The sequence below is a fragment of the Ctenocephalides felis genome, unplaced genomic scaffold, assembly GCF_003426905.1.
Source record: "Ctenocephalides felis isolate EL2017-DRISC unplaced genomic scaffold, ASM342690v1 CF-g0.4_SCAFFOLD_00845, whole genome shotgun sequence".
In the NCBI taxonomy this organism is placed as follows: domain Eukaryota; kingdom Metazoa; phylum Arthropoda; class Insecta; order Siphonaptera; family Pulicidae; genus Ctenocephalides; species Ctenocephalides felis.
This window is the reverse complement of record NW_020536999.1, coordinates 23258104-23278290: the sequence shown is the minus strand read 5'-3', so window position 1 is coordinate 23278290 and position 20187 is coordinate 23258104.

The following is a 20187-nucleotide window of genomic DNA, read 5'->3' as shown; positions in this document are numbered from 1 at the left end:
TTAATGTCAACCATTATACACATTTATATAATGATGAATTGTAACTTATATATTTATAATAGCATTAAAAATATTTATAATATTAGAAAACAATAATGTAATTAAAGTCATACTTCAAATATGACATGCTCGGTTTGTCATTGTAATTAGCATTTAGGGATTGAACCTTCATCAGAGAAATGAAGTAATTGCTGATTAATAAATTCTATAATATTCGTTCACACAGTGGATTATTTTATACAACGTCTAAAGAAATATTGTTTTCACAATTTCACTCATCATGTATTTGTATTTGGAGAACTTCATGTAATTAAAATTAACATACATTCATTGACTGCTTGTATTTTCTCTACTTTTTCGCTGGCGATACAAACTCATCCTTTGAGCACCTGTAATATGCTTTGCTTATAAAAATATTTTCCATTTCAAAGATCTATAGAAACTACGAATAATATAAAAATTATTTAAATAAACTTAGTTTTTTACATGGCACAAATGTTTCATTTGTTTTATTATTTTTATTATAATTATTTACAGGGGACAGGTTAAAATATTCTTCTGATTCTGGCATTTTTTATTAAATCAAGATTTGTACTACGATGTAACTTTAAAATGTAATGACATTCCGATCTCCTTGTTGATGTACGCCGGTATGCATACAACGAAAGATCTCTATGCATTCGATACGACGACTAATCGACTCGTATAATGATTTCATCGAGAGCAAATGACGAGCAGTTCGGGCGTTACGCAACTTCCGTTGCATTTTCACAGATTTACTCTCTACTCGCGCCTAAAGAAGTTCTACTTCAAAACGTAGATAGGTAGGAAGGTGGACATACTGAGGAAAGTAAAAAGGTAGACCATCTATAAATACAAAAGTTATTATTGACCAAATGGATCATTTACACTCATGAAGTCCAAGCAACTTGCCTAAATGCAAAGTTCCACTCACAACTAGTCTTCATATATTTTAATATTATGAATATTATTATATTCAATTTGAAGAATTTTTTGTTCGTGTCTGTATTCAAACAAGTTCTAATCAACTGGCGGTGCCGTACTAATTACGGGAATCATATTTGTAAACTGATAACACGCCGAGCTCGCCTTGTTCTCTTAGTAATTGTTTTGTGAAATAATTTATTGCACAGTCTTACATGAATCATCCGACAATACAGAGTCAAATTAGAAGAAACAGTAATTTATAAATTCACATCTAACCAACAATGGTTCAAGGTAAATCGTTGCATTCTTCCACCTTATAAATAACTATTAACTAAATAAATTGGTTTGCAATATATTTTATAACAATTTTATAATCACAAGTTTACGAATCGCAGATTTATTAAAAAAGCTTACAGCATTTTCCAGACTATTTTATTTTCATTCGCCAAACTTTGTTACTTTATGCATATACTGTATGCACGAAGTATGTAAAACTGTTTTACTGCCGAGTCGAGAGAGGAAAATATTGAAACATTTTTAGCACATTATGTTCCGCGGAAACACATTACGCAGTTCGTGTTAATACTTCAATATAATTTTGTGTAAAAAGCAAGAATCTCTAGCTAGCACGCTCCACCACGACTCCACTGACGGTGGAGGTAATAAAACTGAAACTGGATTTTGTTGCATTTTTACGAGCACCTTGCATATAAGTCAAGTCTTCTTGGTGGATAGAATCACGATCGTGCTAAATACACGGATTCGGAAGAAAGGAAAAGGTAAAACAACTTGGAATACAATGTTTTAGGAAGAATTATATGATTGGATCCAATGACACCTGGATGACTTCTCCAAGTCGTTCTAATAGTTATGACAGGAATATTTGAAGAGGCTCAACTTGTTTCTTTTGCAGTTTGTTCATCAGTAGAGTTCTTTTTTTTTTCATGTCACCATCAACCATCAAAAGAGTGTTGATGGAAGTCCACAAATTTTTCTTATGTTGAGTTTCAAACTGCTCGTCAGTAGCATCATTTTTTTACTTCTAGATCTAAAAAAGGCAAAATGAACATGCACCTTGCTTGGTGATCTCAATGGATTTGCTCGGTATGCTCAAGCAATTTTGGATATGTGCCGATTTTTGTATACAATTTGCACATCTAAAATATTTTTTGTCTCTATTCCAGTATGTATGGGTATCACGTCTGTAAGAAGCATTAAACGTACTCGGGCTTACAAATTTATATATATATATATACTATATATATATATATATATATATATATATATATCTTTTCCGAGATAAGTCACGCATCTCTATGCATTACACTTGCACTATAACCATTATATTTTTTGTGGCAAGAAAAAAGGGGAAAAAAATCCAGAACAGCGAATATCGCACGTGTCGGGTGCCACAAGAGGCGAAATGTACAAGAGCTGGATATGTTTAGACAGAGTTTAGAGATCAGTTTGAAATGGGAAAACTAAAGAATACAAAAACTCTGCAAAAGCGACGGGCAAAGTTCGCGAAGCCGGAGCCGGCGGCGGCTTGTTACATACTAAACAGGCTGCAAACGGCGGCGAACACTGGTGCGAGGACTGGTCGCACTTTGGTAATATGTATTTTTATACCTTCATATATGGCTTTGGTCTATTTCGACATTTTACTTCTCAAACCAAGGTTTTGGTGCGCCAGTGTCCTGTGTCTCAACTTTCTGTTGCCAGTTGATTATCACCCTCGTGAGTTGACCACTATCTGCATTCTTCTTCTTGGTTTTCCGGGTCTTTTGATTTTCGCTTTGATATTTTACCTAAATATTTTACCTAAATGGGTCCAATCTCATTTTTATCAGAACGTGGAATTCTTTCCTCTTACCAATTTGCAGTAGGTTTTCCTAGGTCACAACATCGTTTCACTTGATCTACACCATTCTACAATACCACATCTCTAAATTCTGCAGATAGTTTTTGACCATTTTATCAATTTCTCTACAATTTGACCACCAGCCTTTTCTTTGTTCTTGACAGAATATTTCTTCTTCAAATTGATCCCATGCAAAAATTTGATACATCAAATTTCTTCTACTGTGATCGCCAATTACTACACCGGGGTAGTTTTCCGTCCGTACGTGGTGCTATTCTGCCTGCCTACAAGACCACCATCTATTTAGGTCATCGTCGTATAGATTTTATGGCTACAGATAGATTAATGGGTCTTTTTATGGCGACCGACGACAATATAATACTCAGCTTGGGTCCTGGATAATAATATAATAATGCATTGAATTTGTTGCGTCGGCGAGAGAATCGCGGCAGCAAAAAATTACCGGCAGCAAAACCTGCTATTATTAATTACACTAACGACTAGCAATTAGATATATTGATTTAAGCTAATTATGGATTTTACACTGTGCGGAATTATATCTCTGGACATCGACATGTATAAAGTAGTGGGTACTCCATGTTAATAATAGAAATTCAACTGAATTTTGTTAGTTTTGGAAATATTGGAAGCTTTTGATGAAAGGTTTTGAAAGATTTATAAAGTTTTAAACGTTTTGCAAATTTTTGAAAAATATTTCAATCACTATTTTTCGTGATAAGGCATCGTGCCTTAAGGCAAATTGCTGGAACTTCTCGTACCAAAAATTATTTTTTTTAAAGATTAAAATTTTTGAAAAAAATTTACTCTGAAAAATTAGATTTTTAAGAAATTTTTGACAAAAGTTTACTTTTTTGAAAAAAAAGACTTTTTGAAGAAAAATGGATTTTGAAATATTTTGGAAATTCTGAACTTTTTTTCAAAGCAATCGTACTGCTTTAACTACATAGAGACGAAATATAGAAGCGCGCAAGCGTCGCGCCGCCGTCTAACGGATAAGCATTGGTACGGAACCCATAGGAATGTAAACAAAATTTATGCTTATTGTTAAAATCTCTATAAAATATCTGATAATTTGATGTGCATATGTCTAATGATCATTTTTCACCGCCAGATGGCTTTTTTTTTACTTTTTTTTACTAGATCTCCGAAACCGCTAGACCTGCCTTCATGAAAATTTGATCAGTTCTTCATCTTGTTAATACAAGTAAAATGTTATTTGAATTATTCAAATCGGACGCTCTGTTCTCTTAAAAACTGAGTTACCGTTTTTGGCACTTTTTGCCCCATATCTTCGGAACGGCTAGACCTGTTTTTGCCAAAAACTAATCAGCACGTCTCCTTGTCAATACGAATCGAATGTTATTTGAATTATTCAAATAACTTCATCCATGTTCCCGAAATCGTCGACGAAAATTTGTATCCGAACACACATGCACACACGCACACACACATACATCCATTTTTTCTAACAATTTGTAAGGTATGCCAAAATATTCAGAAACCTCTGAAATGTAAAGATAGATAAAAATTTTCATTTTCGATTTTTTTGCGATTACTATAACTTACCCTATGGGAAGTTAAAAAGTGGCTAGTTTTGCAAGAATTGGCAAGGTTTATAAAAAAAAAGTTAGATTGTATTGAAAACTCCTAGAATGTATTGGAAGCTTTTTACAAAGTATTGGTTTATTGGGGATGCTAAAAAACATAGGTAGTCTTTGAAAAGCCTAGAATTTTGTTTGGAGGTATTGGATTTTTGAAAAACCTGGCGACTTTTGGAAGTCTTCGATAATTTTGTATGAATTCGAAAGTATTGGACTTTATAACATACCTAATACACTATTTAAACAAAATTTCCGTGTTTATACTTCGATATTACCAACAATTATATTCAGAATATTTTCTGTATCCTCAATTTTCCGCCAAAATAATTAGCTTATTGTCCACAATGATGTCTCATTAAGGATGTCATCCATGAATCCTACTCCGTATCCATTTGTATATATCATGATTTAATTAAAATGCCCTCGTGTTGGATACATAACACATCGCACTGTATAATTTTGGGCAAATTATTCTAAAGCACAAGCCCAGGGGCCGTTTATGATGCAAACACAGACACAAATACACACATTCGCATACATACGACAGCGAAAATAGTGTTTAACATTTAAACGGACGCCTGGTATAATGTAACAATTTATAGTCGAGCTCATGGCTAAAATAAACATTGTTTTGAAAAACTGGCGAACCGCAATTTGTTTAAAACATAAAGCGAAAACAAGCTAGCCCCCGATAGTCGGTTGACACGTGCATACTGCATGCTGCTGCATACATGTGCAGGCTGCATTACGTGCGAAAAATGCAATCGACGGGAAAGAGGATGCAGTTCTGGGGGATGATAGCAATTCAATCCTAACAAGTGTAATAAAGTGTTAGAATATAATTTAACTAGCTAAATAGTGGTGTTTTTGCATTTTAAGGTCTTCTGATCAAGCGGTATGAATTTTATGCGATTTTTGAAAGGATGGCATAAATGGTAAACCATATTTTTACTATCCATCTTTCTATGAGTTATTAATTCACTAGCAAACTCCTTAATGACAGAATTATCAACATAGGTTGAAAAGAAAAGCGCCACTAGAATTGTCATCAATTTTCCTGATAAAGATTGAAATAACTTAGTCATTATTTATGATAAATTATTCATAAGTAAATAAATTATTAAAAAAATTACTAAATTTAAATTTTAATTTTAGAAGATGATGAAGTGTGAGATTCCAAAAAATTGTCACCTAACCAAATCCATGATCTTGGTCTTGCAAATAATTTGAAGAAAAAAATGTATATATATATATATATATATATATATTATTAATCTAAAATAATGTCGAAATTGATTTTTTTACAAAATAGCGACTATCTGAAAAAATATATCTCCAGATTTTTGCTTTCTCGAATTCTTTAAAAATAGGGGGCGTCCATTAATCACGTGAGCGAGTTTTTAAGAATTTTTTGACCCCTCCTCCCCCTTGGTGATACATGGTGATCTTCAAAATTAGCCCCCCTTCCCCACCAAACATTACGCGTATTTTTAGTTACGTGATATATCTGTGAATTTTTTTAATTTTTTTTGAAAAGGTTTGATTTTTTTTAATAAAATCAGTTAAAAAATAAATACACGTGATATCTTACTGAACCCCTCCCTGCCCCACGTGATATTTTGTGATTTTTTGTCAAACTCCCCCTCCCCCTAAAAATCTCACATGAATAATGGAGGCCCCCATAGTAAAAATCCTAAGACTCTATAAAGTTTCAGAATCGGTGCTGTAAAAACACATTTTTGAGCTTAATTTAAAAAAAGAGGTGGGTTATCGTGGTTAAACAGGTATATCTCCAAAATAATTTAAATTATCTTGTGCACATGTCCTTTAAAAGTTAAATTTTGAAAATGCCAAAAAAAAACATTATCGATATTTTGTAAATTTTAGACAAGAAACACTCCATTAATCTATATATCTGGCAATGAATAAAATCTAGTACTGACTTTTTAAGAGTTTCCAAAAATTCACAGGATCAATAGAACAATGTGTAAATTACATTTTTCTTTTTTCAAAGCAATATTATGTTCAACTAGTGGTATATAAGGAAAATTGTTGGAACTAATAATCAGGAGATTTGTAAAATTATTCCACTTTCAACAAATCATACGTTTCCTCGATTTTTTTAAATTATTAATAACTTACAAATTTGAAAAAAGTTTGACAATTATATGAGAATATATCCAATTCTAATTAGAAAATACTAATAAGAATCGCATACGCAATAATAGAACAATAGTATCTGTTCTAAAATATTATAAGGTGTTATGGTAAATTATTGGTACTGTTTGAATTTTTCCACTTTCAATAATTCAAATTTTTGATTTAAAAATATGTTAATAAATTACTTAAAAAAAATTTAATGAAAGTTAGAAGATATCAGATCTAATCACAAAATTCTAATAAGTAACCCATAAATAATATAATAAGATTCTGTTTTAGAAAATTCAATGTTACACTTTTCTCATAGTTCTTTGCTACATTTGAAAATTTGAAATATTGTAAAATTGAACTACTATCCAGTATTGAAATTAGGATTACACACATGCCTAATAGAGTATAATACGTTTATTAGTAAAACTAGCACATCTTAAATTATGATAAATTTTAAAATATGCTATTCTATTCAAAATTATGAATTAATATTTTTATTTACTTTTTGATTAACATAAATTTTGAGATAATTTTGAACACCAGTATTGCACTGTTGATTGTCCATTAGATTCAAATTTGAATCCAATGGATTTTAATGGAAGCCACAGCAAAATCTGGCTGGTTATGCATATATATATATATATATATATATATATATATATATATAAACTGTGTAAAATATTTATAGCTGCAGTATGTTCTAAAATTTTAACATATTAAAAAAAACTTAATGAACAAACATTAAGCGTATGCTAATTATTCTCACTAGCTGATAACAATTCAAATTCTCTCTCGAAATGCACGTGCGTGTCCAAATTTAAATATCATCTGTCTCGGTACAGATGTATATATATATATATATATATATATATATATATATATATATATATATTTATATATAAATTTATGTATGTATGTATGTATGTACATACATAATATGTTATAATACATGTCATGTATTAATCAGTCATACACAACAGCTCGCTCTCTCGCCGTGTGTTACAACGACGGATGCTTTGATTGCGCGAGAAATTGCGGAATATTTTAGCATATGCATATAATAAAACACTTGTATAGATTCCAATCGAATATATATGTATATATACACATACACATATATTGACGTCACCGCTCAGATAACATGACGATAAAAATTGGGGGAATATTGAGAAGTTTTCTGATTTCGATATTTTTGTTTCAAGAGCTATTTTGGAGTATAACTAGTTGCTGTACGTGAGCAAGATGTTCAATAATATTAAAGATTGTATAAACTTCTATAAATTTATCTACACTTAAATTATCCTTCCGAAGGAAAAGTTTGTTGTTCCTAGAAAATCTGATTTGCTATTTTTGTTTTCTCCACTTTTCAAATTATACTAAATCGATTGAGACCAAATTGGAATGTTTTTTATTTGTATAGTGAAATTCGTTAAATAATCTGACTAGGTTTTTTGCCTGGGTATGTCGAGCTCAATGCCGTCTGGGTATAATACCGATGAAAACTTCCGATTATCTCTGGGGGAGGTTCTAGAATTCTATATTTCTCACTTCTGATTCATTCTTCCTATTTGGTCCTATTCGCTTTTCTTCATTCTGAGGAATTCAAGTCGTTTAGAGTGTATATATATATATATATATATATATATATATATATATATGTATGTGTGTAGTATGTGTCCTTTAGTTTACGCTTTTTTAAAAAACGGCTGAACCGATTTCCAAAATCGATAAAGCTTGATAAGCACTCCCATTGGCTAGTGTTTTTCATACCATCGGCTGAGCCGTTTCTTTAAAATTAGCAGAAAAGTAGAACATTAATACGTCCACGTTTGAGAAAAACTCTAAACCAATTTTGAAAAATCAAAAACTATTCGAAAGCTATCACTTGAGAGTACTGATTAGTTTTTTACAATGATTGGGCAGTCCTTTTTTGTAATTTATTTTGAAATATCCGACAATTTTAACTAAATTTGGTATGATGATAGAGTACTCGGTCTTAATGATTATAGCGAAATATAATAGTTCTACGAAAAGTTGTTTAATTATAAAAATTAATTAAAATTTTGATTAATCGGCTGCAATGTTAGAAAATACTGTGTGCATTAGACACGTGTCCGTTTTCCAATGTTTCTTTAAAAAAAATTGAACAAAATTGAAATTACATTTTTTTTTTCATTTTCATGCTATGCAACAAGTCGGTTCACTTATAAATGACTTATAAAAATATATATTTCTACTTGATTATTTACACATGTCGGGAAGTTCATGCAACTTATTGCTTTGAGGCAAAATGCCACTTACAACTAGTTGAATTTTCATATCACGTTGAAATGTTATATGGATTATTATAAAAAAATGTAGTGCAGCAGCTCGGCTCTTAGATTAAGTATTAGTATAATATTAGACATTAATATAAATTATTTAATTTTGCACGAATTTGTCGAATATTTCATTAGCATTAAACTTCAAATTTAAAAGTTATATAGTATGTAATAAACTTATGCTAGAGTTTTCAAAATATGTATAAGCAAATTTATTTTCACCAACTAATGATAATTTTTGGTAGTCAACATCCTAGCAGCTTTAACTCTAATTCTGCTTATATCAACTATCACTCCTTACAAATCATAAAAAATCCTGGTGAAATTCTACATCCAACAAATTCTCTAGAGTCTCCTTCCTTCTCGATCTAATGCACTTCCAATGTAAATTTTTAAGATATGCCATTGCCATTGCCATTTCGAGCAAAATGATAATGCAAAGAACAGGTATCTGACCATAAAATTATTGGTATGGCTTTCAAAGCACGTTTTGTCACAAGATACGTGACAATGTATCCAATTCGCATATTCATATATAGTAGAATCTATTTTTGCAAATGGAATGACAATTTTAATAACTTCTATGCTTGCCTGAATTGTGTCTCAAGGTAGATTGTTAACCATTGGTCGATGATGAATGCTGATTTTGAAGGTCGGGGAATGAGGAATTTCATAATCTTTTGGTGATTTCCAAATATTGATGAATTTTTGTATTAGCTCGATAATCTCTTAGAGCTTTCACACTTTTTATCTCATATTTTCTGACCAACTAATTTTGAATATTCTCAAAGATTTTGATGCTTTATGGCCAAATCGGTGTACTTTAAAAGCTACTCTTGCTATAGCGACTTATTTTTTATAATGCTACATGTATTTATACATTTCTAAATAATTTTTACGTGTATTTATTCATTTCTAAAAACTATTCACATGATGTTAATAATATATTTCAAAAGTTAATACAAAATTATGTCTGTAATATTGTTCTAATGTTATAATGTTCTACGATATCTGGATATACTTTGAAATAAATTTAAGATGAAACAAGTAGTTATCATACCTCTATAGTATATCCAGAAAATTTGTACAAAATTAAATATGTTTTATTATTACAATATCTTCACTAACTTCGTTGACTTGAAATTTGCAATAAATTCTAGAAAAAATAATTAGAGCACTTCAACCGTGCATGTATTTATCGTATCACATGTAGATCTTAAACAATTTGATATTTTTGAATGAGTTATGAGGAAAATTTATTATAAATTAAATAATTTACAAATTTTTCTAGGAAAAGACTCTTAAAGTCATATTATATTAATAATATTTATTCAGAAAGCGATCATTGGTGTTTGAACCAATAACACTTGCTTTTCTTAGAAAACGTACATTTATTTATTTCTATATTACTATCAGTTTAATTATGTTATGTTTGAAATATTTGTTCAAACTTAAATGATCTTTAACATTGTCTAATATAATAATTCCATTGATCAACTTGATGACCCAAAAATAGCCTTAGTAAAGAAATTTTTATTCAGAATTCAACATTTTATATATCACAAAAAACATAGTTTTATTAGTATATTTTCCTAAATACATATATCAATTACTTAGAATTATTTACAATATTATTCTGCTAATGATTTTGTGCACTATTGATATAAATATATGTTAAAATAGAAATAGAATCTTAGTCTAGACTGAAGCTTGTGTTATATATTTATAGAAATCAATTAATTTATTTTAATTTCTTTTGTTTCAGGTAAGAAGACATAAATTAACTCCTGGTGATTCTTTCTGAACTCGCTGAAAAGTAGTAAGCATTCTAGAAATAAAATATTAAATATAATATTATATGTATACATATACATATATATATATATATATATATATAAAATTAACTAGAAAATATGAACACAAAGCACTTTCTTTGCACTATATATTTATAAAATATTTTACTTTTTTATATTTAACAAATTTAGTTTTCTTCCTATTACCTGTATGGAAAAAGTATTCTTTTTGCCTAAATTTTACAAACGTTATGAGACTTGATTTGTCTCATTATCAATATATTATATTATGTATATGATCACTAAAATATGAACTAGAACGTCCGTGTTATCCGATGCACGACCTATGTCTCAGTGGTGCATGATGAGACAACCCCAGTCTCGAAACGTTTATAAAATATAGAAAGAAAGAGTACCTTTTGATAAGACATACATACAGGTAATAGAAAGAAAACTAAATTCAATAAATAAATAAAATTAAAACTTCCATACGTTTCGAATCCCAACTGACCCATCTTCAGTGAACAAAACTAAAATTGAAATCATCCTGAAGGATAGCCAGTGTATAAAATACTGTCTCGTAACATATCAAAATCTATTAATTTTAAAAAAACAAACATGATTTAGATTTGTTTCTGTTATTTGGATGAATGAGTGTTCTATTTATATAGTAAAATTTTAGGTCCTATTTGACTATTTCTATATCGTTGAATATATGTATGTCACTGTGTATATGAATAATTTATTATCATTAATTTCTCCATTTAAAATTTAGTTCTTGCGTAAACAAAATTCTTGTTAACGATAGTTTCCGTTCGGTAGGAGAGTCACTTCAGTCACTTCAGACAAGTAATAATAAATGGAATGCACAAAATGCTTAAAGGTACAATACCATTCTACTGTTTGTGCATAGTACAGTACTCTAGTGCTGGTTACAACCAGAAATACATGAGAAATGTCGACATTCTGAATCGGCCACGAGACTGATAAGGCAACCCGAGTGCTGCTCGTCTGCAGCCTTTATTTAATTTAGATTCAATTGCATAATTCTGCCACTTTTTATAAGCCTCTGATATTTACGCTGGTCAGTTTGGTCACAATGTCAACAAATCTACTATTACGCCAAGTTTCATAAAAAATCCAAACGACCAACGCGCAGGTTCTTATTATTGTTAGAGATGGGTCAATTTCTCTGATAAAATAATTATGTTTTATTAACGGTCTCTTTTGTAGATTTATCGCATGAGTTAATAGTCACAAACTTTTTAAAAAAAGTTATGCTTTTACTATTTGATCGAGTATTTTATTCACACTATGTCGACTTCTAAAACCTAACCTGCAAATGGCACAATGTCAGAACGTTATACTAGTTTGACTTCACGTGTATGTTATCTTAATGAATCGTCGTAAAGAAATTAATCATGTGATCGATTTTTAAGAATTTTTGGGCCCTTTTGGTGACCCGTGGTTAAATTTCAAATCCCACGCGCCTCCACATAACATCACGTGCATGTAGTTACATAGAAAAAAATTTTAAGTTTTTAATTTAATTCATTCAAATAAATAATGAGGTTCTTACAGGACTCCTCCTACCCCTCATCAAATTTTGTGATTTTTGCCCCCATGCCTTTAAATTTTACGTGATTATTATACGGACATTTAGTGACAAAAATTTGCTACACTTATGGTAGCATTAATATTTGTGCCATTTGTAGGTTTGGTTTTAGAAGTTAACAAAATATATTTGAAAAACAAAATAGAAACAAAACTTTTTGATAAGGCATCCATACAGGTTATATAAACAAAAACTAAATCAAATAAATTAAAATAAAGTAAAATTTCCTTACGTTTTGAGTCCCAAATTGATGACTCAACTTCAGCGAATAAAATACAAAAAAATATTGAAAACGTCCTGGAAAATAGCCAGTGGATAAAACACTTTTCCGAAACGTATGAAAGTCTATTAATTTTTTTTAAGGAAAATGATTTATATTGAAAAAGGAAATTGACAGCACGTGATGAACTTATGGCTATAGTTTATTTATGTCAACTGCAAATTCTGTAACTTTTTTATCTAACTTTGAAACGGATTGTATAATTTAAGTGGAATATTCAACAACTAATTTAAAAAAAAACTACAACAACACTTTGTTATAGGCACTTCAAACTGACATTTGAGAATGAAAGTTATTATCTATGGATAAGAATATGGTACTCAAATTTTAAAGTCAATTATTTCGACTATTTATTTTAAAATAACCTACATTTTTGTAATTATCATACCTGTAAAGGTGATGACTAACTGATTTCTTAAATATTTTTGAATCATCTTATTTTTTCCCGTAGTCATAAATTAGTTTAGGCAAACACATTGCTCAAAATAGAAGCGCAATACTTGACGTGGATGCTATAGCATCCATCGTATATATCGATTAAAATATGATAATCTGACTACTCTTTAAACAAATTTTAGATATCACAACCAATTTAAATATAAAAACGACTGCCATTTTTTTACCTTGCTGAAACTGTTACTGTCCGCGAACTGTTGAACTGCAACTATTATACACCTGTAGACTATTCTTTACATCGATTCCATTACCCATTTATTTTTTCTCACCACTAACTTGGATACAATGAAGGCCATTCAATCGCACTTTGCATAGTTGTGGAGTGCGCTGGATTTGCTGGAAGCATCTCTCTCTCTCTGGGTCATGGTGATTCGTGACTGCACCGCCGGCTGCAGCACCACCTTTTTGTTCGTTCCAATAACATAAATTTGTTTCATGATAGTAAAAATTATAGTATATCATCTTTCTATAATCAATTGCATTAATAATTTGATTTTTTTTGTATTTTTTTTTTTTTTTTAAATGTTCAGAACTTCAGGTTCTATAGATTGCAACTCAAACAGTTGCTCCAATGACTCAAACAGTTGCTCTGTGATGAATTTTATTGTTACAATTTCTGTAATAGTGATGATTTCTTTATTGATGTAGCAATGCAAATTAAATGCTGTTTTTATTTGGAAACATATTGCTGTTTATTTTTTCAAGATAAAACCGATTTCACTGCAGCTACACATCGAATTTCATAGCTTAACCATTAATCCACGGATGATATATGTGTGTGTGTATATATATATATATATATATATAATGTTATAAAACAGTATATCCATTTCAAAAGAAACAAATATTTAAAATTCTGCATACAGCAAAGGATGTTTCCATTCATTTTCTATTTACAATGCAACGAGCGTCGCGGATCGAACAAAGAGAAATTGCAATACGGATGCATCATATGCATTTTTAGTTTTCACAATTCTGAATTCTGAATTGACGAAAAAATTCAATCGAATATTATATATAAAATTTACTATCGTCTTATTCAATTGATTTATCTGAGAGTCTACCAGATTACCATTTTTTTTATCAAATTCTCAGTACAAGTAATGATGATGACCTGTATCCAGTAGATAGGCCACTGGGTGTATCTATTACTTTCTGATCAATATTATTTTTTCATGTATATTGTTAGCAATCTCTTAATGTTTTTAAATAAATAGATCGCAGAATAAAGTTAAATGAAGTAAAAAAAAATATTTGAAATCAGTTTCGGTTGTTGGTTCAGCTTTTTTGCTCATTAGGGCTAGAAGTTCTATGAGCAATTATATAGTTGCCTGATAGTCAAAGAACTTTTTGATTGATTTAACTTATTAATTTTTCATCCTTCATACAGTCTATATGATTAACCAATTATTTGTATAACTAATGATGATGATATGAAATGAGTTTCGTTTCTTGGTTCATTTACCTTTTTGCTAATTACAATTAGAAGTTAGTTTATGGTCAATCATATAATTGCCAGATAGTTTGCTCAATGAGCACACGAAACAAAATTTGCAATATAAAATTGTTTAAACTATAGTATTTCTATAATTATAATTTTATCAGTCGGCTCTCTTTTATAAACGTGAGAAAATTACTCCGTCACGCTTCAGTCGATTTAAAATATGAAATTCATATCTCTGAAGAATGTTATACGATTGTGTTTTAATTTAATGTTCGCTAGTTAACAATAAAAAGATTAGACACGGTCCACATGGCAAGAAAATTAATTAATCAAATTATAAAACATCAGATTTGTCTTGGGATACGTTTGTGCGACTCTTGATGAGCTGATAAAAATTGTTAGAATTTTTTTTTAGTAAAATTATATAGACTGGTTATGATAGTCTATGGGGTTTTCTAGTATATTTATACATGGATTTTGATATTGTTTTATACAAGAAATTTTGACATGCAGTTTGTTCCTCCTCGAGCTTCATAGACCATGAACGGAAGCCGCGGTTTCGAGACGTCACGCTCGAGGCATCCTGACCGTTTTATGACGCAAACGTCTCACAAAAATCGCCATATGATAAAAAGAATTGTACTGACGAACAATTTTGTGATTTTAAATACGAACTAAAACCTTTCAGAATCATTTTCCATCGAAACCTTCAATTATTTGTTGAGGTGGTGGCTGCAGCATGAGCCCATTTCAAACAAAAACGTTGAAAAATTTCAAGGCTTGTTGTAGGGAATTGCTATGCAACAATGCATTTTCTGAATGTCGCACAAATTTCTGAAGATGTTCTACTAATAAATGTATTTCAATTCCTTGTTTTATAATTTTGGTGCCAGCTGCCCCATTACACTGAATCTGGAAAACCTCGGCGTTTGCCCGAAGCCAAAATTTACTGTCCCCGACCATGGGCATAAAATAGGATAATGCCCAAACCGGAAACGTCGAATTGTCATGAATATTTTAGGATAAAACGACCAGTCTGGATCAAATATACAAATGCTCCCGATATATAACATCAATCTGATACAAAAATTCCACACAGATAAAATTATAGAAGTTTTAAAACATTCAAGTTTCGTGGTAAACTTGGCCATGAGAAAATAGGCTCTTTGTTAAATCGGTCCAACGAAAATATTTTTGTTAGCGTTTCCGTTGAGTCAGAAATAAAAAATAAACATTGCTTTGCTTATTTTGTATTTTTTATCCGCAGGATGGAAACTGTTTCTTTCAAGCTTTTGTCTTTGGATTAAAATAATATTGAGTGAATAATATGATTTATGTATTTATTAAATCATCCCGTAGGGTAAATTAAGGTAGTCAAAATATGAAAATGAGAATTTTTGCATATCTTTACGTTTCAAAGGTTTCTGAACTGTTTCCATATCTTAGAGAAATGGATGTGTGTGTGTGTGCGGATACAAGTTTTCACCGGCGCTTTTCAGAGCACATATCGACCGATTTTAATGATTCAAAAAACATTTCATTCCTATGGATAATAAGACGTGCTGATTTGTTTTTGGCAAAGGCTAAAAGGCACAGCGGTTCTGAAGATAGGGGGCAAAAAGTGCACAAAATGAAAATACAGTTTTTGAGAGAACGAGGCATCCGATTTGAATGATTCAAACAACGTTTTATATGTATTGACGGAATTGGGAATTGATTAGATTTCCAGGATGCAGCGGTTTCGAAGATCCATACATTTTTCTTCAAAGTTATCAAAATTTTTTAAATTACTTTACGAGAAGTTCAAGCAATTTGCTTAACCCACGATGCCATACACTACTAGTTTATTGATCTATTGCAGCATCCAGATTGTTATTTGAAAATAAGTGAAATATAAGGAAATTTGTATAGAATGAAATTTGGTACTACTTATTGAATTACGCACTGTAGCTGTCGTATTTAAATTTATGACTACTTGTTATGGAAAATGAGATGAAAAAAATCTGCTTAAAATTTTAACAATAAAAATCACTGTTTCAATTAATATATACATAGCATCAGTTTACATGAAATAAATTTAATTAAATCCGACGCTAACAAATGTTAAATTATTGAAATTCGAACCCGTTTCATATATACAACATCGCTCCCTCTCGGTGTCGCATTGCGATTTTATTATTATTATTATTTTTGCCAAAATATATAATGGATCATTTAATTTAAAGCCAAATCTATCTATACACACACTCGTCGACATATTTACGTTTAATCATATTAACTGAATGCAATTTTATCGATCTGCATTTGCAATAACTGTGCAAATATTATGACCGTGCATCAATGATATAGCTTGTTTCAGATTGGAACATGAATAAATAAACAGAAATAGCCGCCGACGACGACCGCCACCGACGACCGCCGTGTTTGTTGTATGTTTATGTGGGCGGCGGTGGGCATATCTGGCCCCATCGTTTGGGGGATAAAAACCCGCAATAACGTATCATTTTTGTCCATAAATTAATTTTCAGTGGGACAGTCCTAATTTAATAGTAAAATTATCAAAATTTATTCATGCATTTTATAAAAATATATGCCTCGCGCTGGACAACCTGATATCGAGCACTGCGATGACTATTCATGCGATTAATAAAATAGTTACAGAATATTTATAATTCAACATTAATTTATATTTTATATTTGCAATTTTTTGTAATTATGCTTAGCAAAGTAAATTTAATTTATTTAATTTAATATTTAAAATTTCAAATTTCAATTTAATTTATTTTAATGAATTTAAAAATTCAAATTTTATTTAACTTAATTCAATGTTTTGAAGAATGCTCCATAGTCAACGGTTAAAATCCCAAACTCGTGTGAATGGTGCCGTGAATGCAAACCCTGCTCTGGACAATCTAACAATTATGCAGTAGTGATATCAATTTGTACTTGAAATTTTAGGTCAAAAATGTTTCCAAATAAAATTGGCAATTCTTTAAGTGCAAATGTGAAATCTTTCACACTATTCTTCCTTGAGCTAAGTTGGCGTTTAACTCTGGGCAGTATTATTTTCTAAAATCATGTACATCCTAAAAAAATAGTACTATAGGAAAATTCATATTTTATTTGGTCTAACTTTTATAAATTCTGTTAAATAAATCGCCGTTCAAAATTTAATATGTATATAGGCCCGCATCTATTTTTCATATGCCTTTCATATGGTAAGGGTTGGCTCTTACGACTTTTATTCATTTTTTTTGACTAATTTCTTTCATTTACATTTTTATAATTCATAATTAAAATGCACATACAGCCCTAAATTTTCTCTATTCTTCCACAAAACCCTATTTTGTAATGGTCATTTTAGTAATCAAATACTTTTTAACTAAATTTCGAGGTTTTCTTAAGCTCATAGAAAAGCTTAAATTTGAATTCAACAAGGCTATGCTATGTAGAACTTTCCATGATAGATTCCAAAATCGTTCTAAATATTGTCAAAACCATGTTGTTTCTGTGCAGTCAGGCGTTTTTCTAAGGTTGTGAGATAGAAACCTAACCTACAAACCGCACAAATGTGAAAAAAAAACGATCTTAGATAACAGGGTCTTTCTGACCAAGCTTTATAACATGTGACATTGCAGTGTATGTGTAAAATGCCTGAATGCTCAGCAAATACATGACATTTTGACAGTACTCAGTATGATTTAGTAGCATAATGTATGCAAGTTGAAGCGTAACATGGCCTTGCCATTACATTGGTCTGTTGTGCGGCAGAATTGGTCCATAAATTATAACCTCCTACCACAAAAATCTCTATCAAATCTAGTCATCCTGCTTTTCCAGTCAGTGAAAGATTTTACCGAATTTCAATTCAGATTTTCTTAAAAGCTTAAATTCAACCTAAAAAATAAGGATGATCCATAAATCCTTTTTTCAACTTTTCTGATTCCTTTTTGATTTTCTTTCTTCTATCTTATTTTTTGTAATACTTAGCTAAAAATGGTTAAAAATCACACACTGTTCTAAATTTTCACCCTTCTACAACAAACTCTTATTTTGTTTACAATAATTAAGTTTTCTTTTGCTACTCTCGAAATTTTCCAAAAATACTGTACATGGTAAATCAACGTTTGCCGGGTCATCTAATATGTATATATATATATATATATATATATATATATGTATGTATGTGATATTATATGTATGTAATATAATCTTATATTAAAAAAGCAATAGAACAAACAAAAGCTTCATTTGAAACAAAATTAAATTATTAACCATTTTTTCCCAACGAAATGCTTTAATTCCATATAAAAATAGTATAAAATATTTCTATAGTAACAAAACATCAATTTTATAAATTTCCACAATGTTTTGTGCATTGAAATGTTCCCCTTATATTCCAAATGTCATAATGCAGAGCATCCGGTCTGCTTTTTGGTTTTCATTAGTTATTTTGTCTGGTGCGATAGTCGGACGGCTGGTGGAAAAAACCTAGGTATAAAATTTATCACGTAATCAAAATATTTTATCTCGAAGTTATGTACCTTTTTGTTGATTAACGGTCTATTTTTAGAATGTACAAATTATTTTCAGAAGATTACGCGATGCATTTGTAAATATTAAAGTAAAATCACGTATGACTTTATCGTAATCTTGTAAACAAGATACTTCACCTTCGCTGACAATTGTTAGCTTTTACAGGAAATTGATGGCATATTTGTGTTATTTGTAAGTCTTGTGTGTGTTTTTTGCTTTATCTAATTACTTCGTTGGAAAATGATAAGATAATAAGGTCGAGTGATGCATTTGAGTCAATTTGGTAAATATATAATTCGTGAAATTTTTGTAAGATTAAGCAAATTATCTGACTGCACGTAGTTTTTAGTAGTAACTAAAATCTTTATTGAATGTAATCCATATTAGGACAAAAGTGACGTAGGAGATAAAATAGGACAGTCGTGTAGTTTTTTTTTTATTTCCTTATAAATTACAATCTGTCTAAATAGAAAGACATTGAGTAATTAGTTTGACAAATAACATATTAAATTTTAAAAGGAAAACCCAGTGGTTCACCTTTTATTAGTGTACTAAATTATATTTTAATTTTGGTATAATAAAGAAAAAAAGAAACTCAAATATACATACAATTCTAAACAAAGTACATTACACAGACTACATATACACACATCTATTTTAAATAATATGGTAGAACGACTTATTACTGATTAATATGTTAGATCTATTAATTGTATTCTTTTTGATCTTATATTATGTGTGGTGTTGTAAAGACTTGCAATCAGTTCGTTTGCATGGTGGTCAATTTTAGTCTTGAAATTATGGGAACTCTTTTTAATTTTTTCACTAATTGTGAGTGTATCCGTGTCTTGGTGAATTAGCCATGTCGGTACATACCTTGTCGCGGATATTGCTTGTCTGAGTATTTTATTTTTGAAATCGTTGCATTATTTGTAAGTTACTGACTTTAGCAGCACCCCATAGATGGATGCCATACATCCAAACTGGTTTGAGAATAACTTTGTATAATAAAATTTTATTGTACATCGACAGTTTTGATCTAAGTCGTGTAGTTTGGTTTATAGAATGTCTCTATTTCCTTTGTTGACAAAGGAGCTCATTTACCATTTACCATTTACCATTTACCATTTAGCATCCTTCTCGGATTCGCAGAACTATAT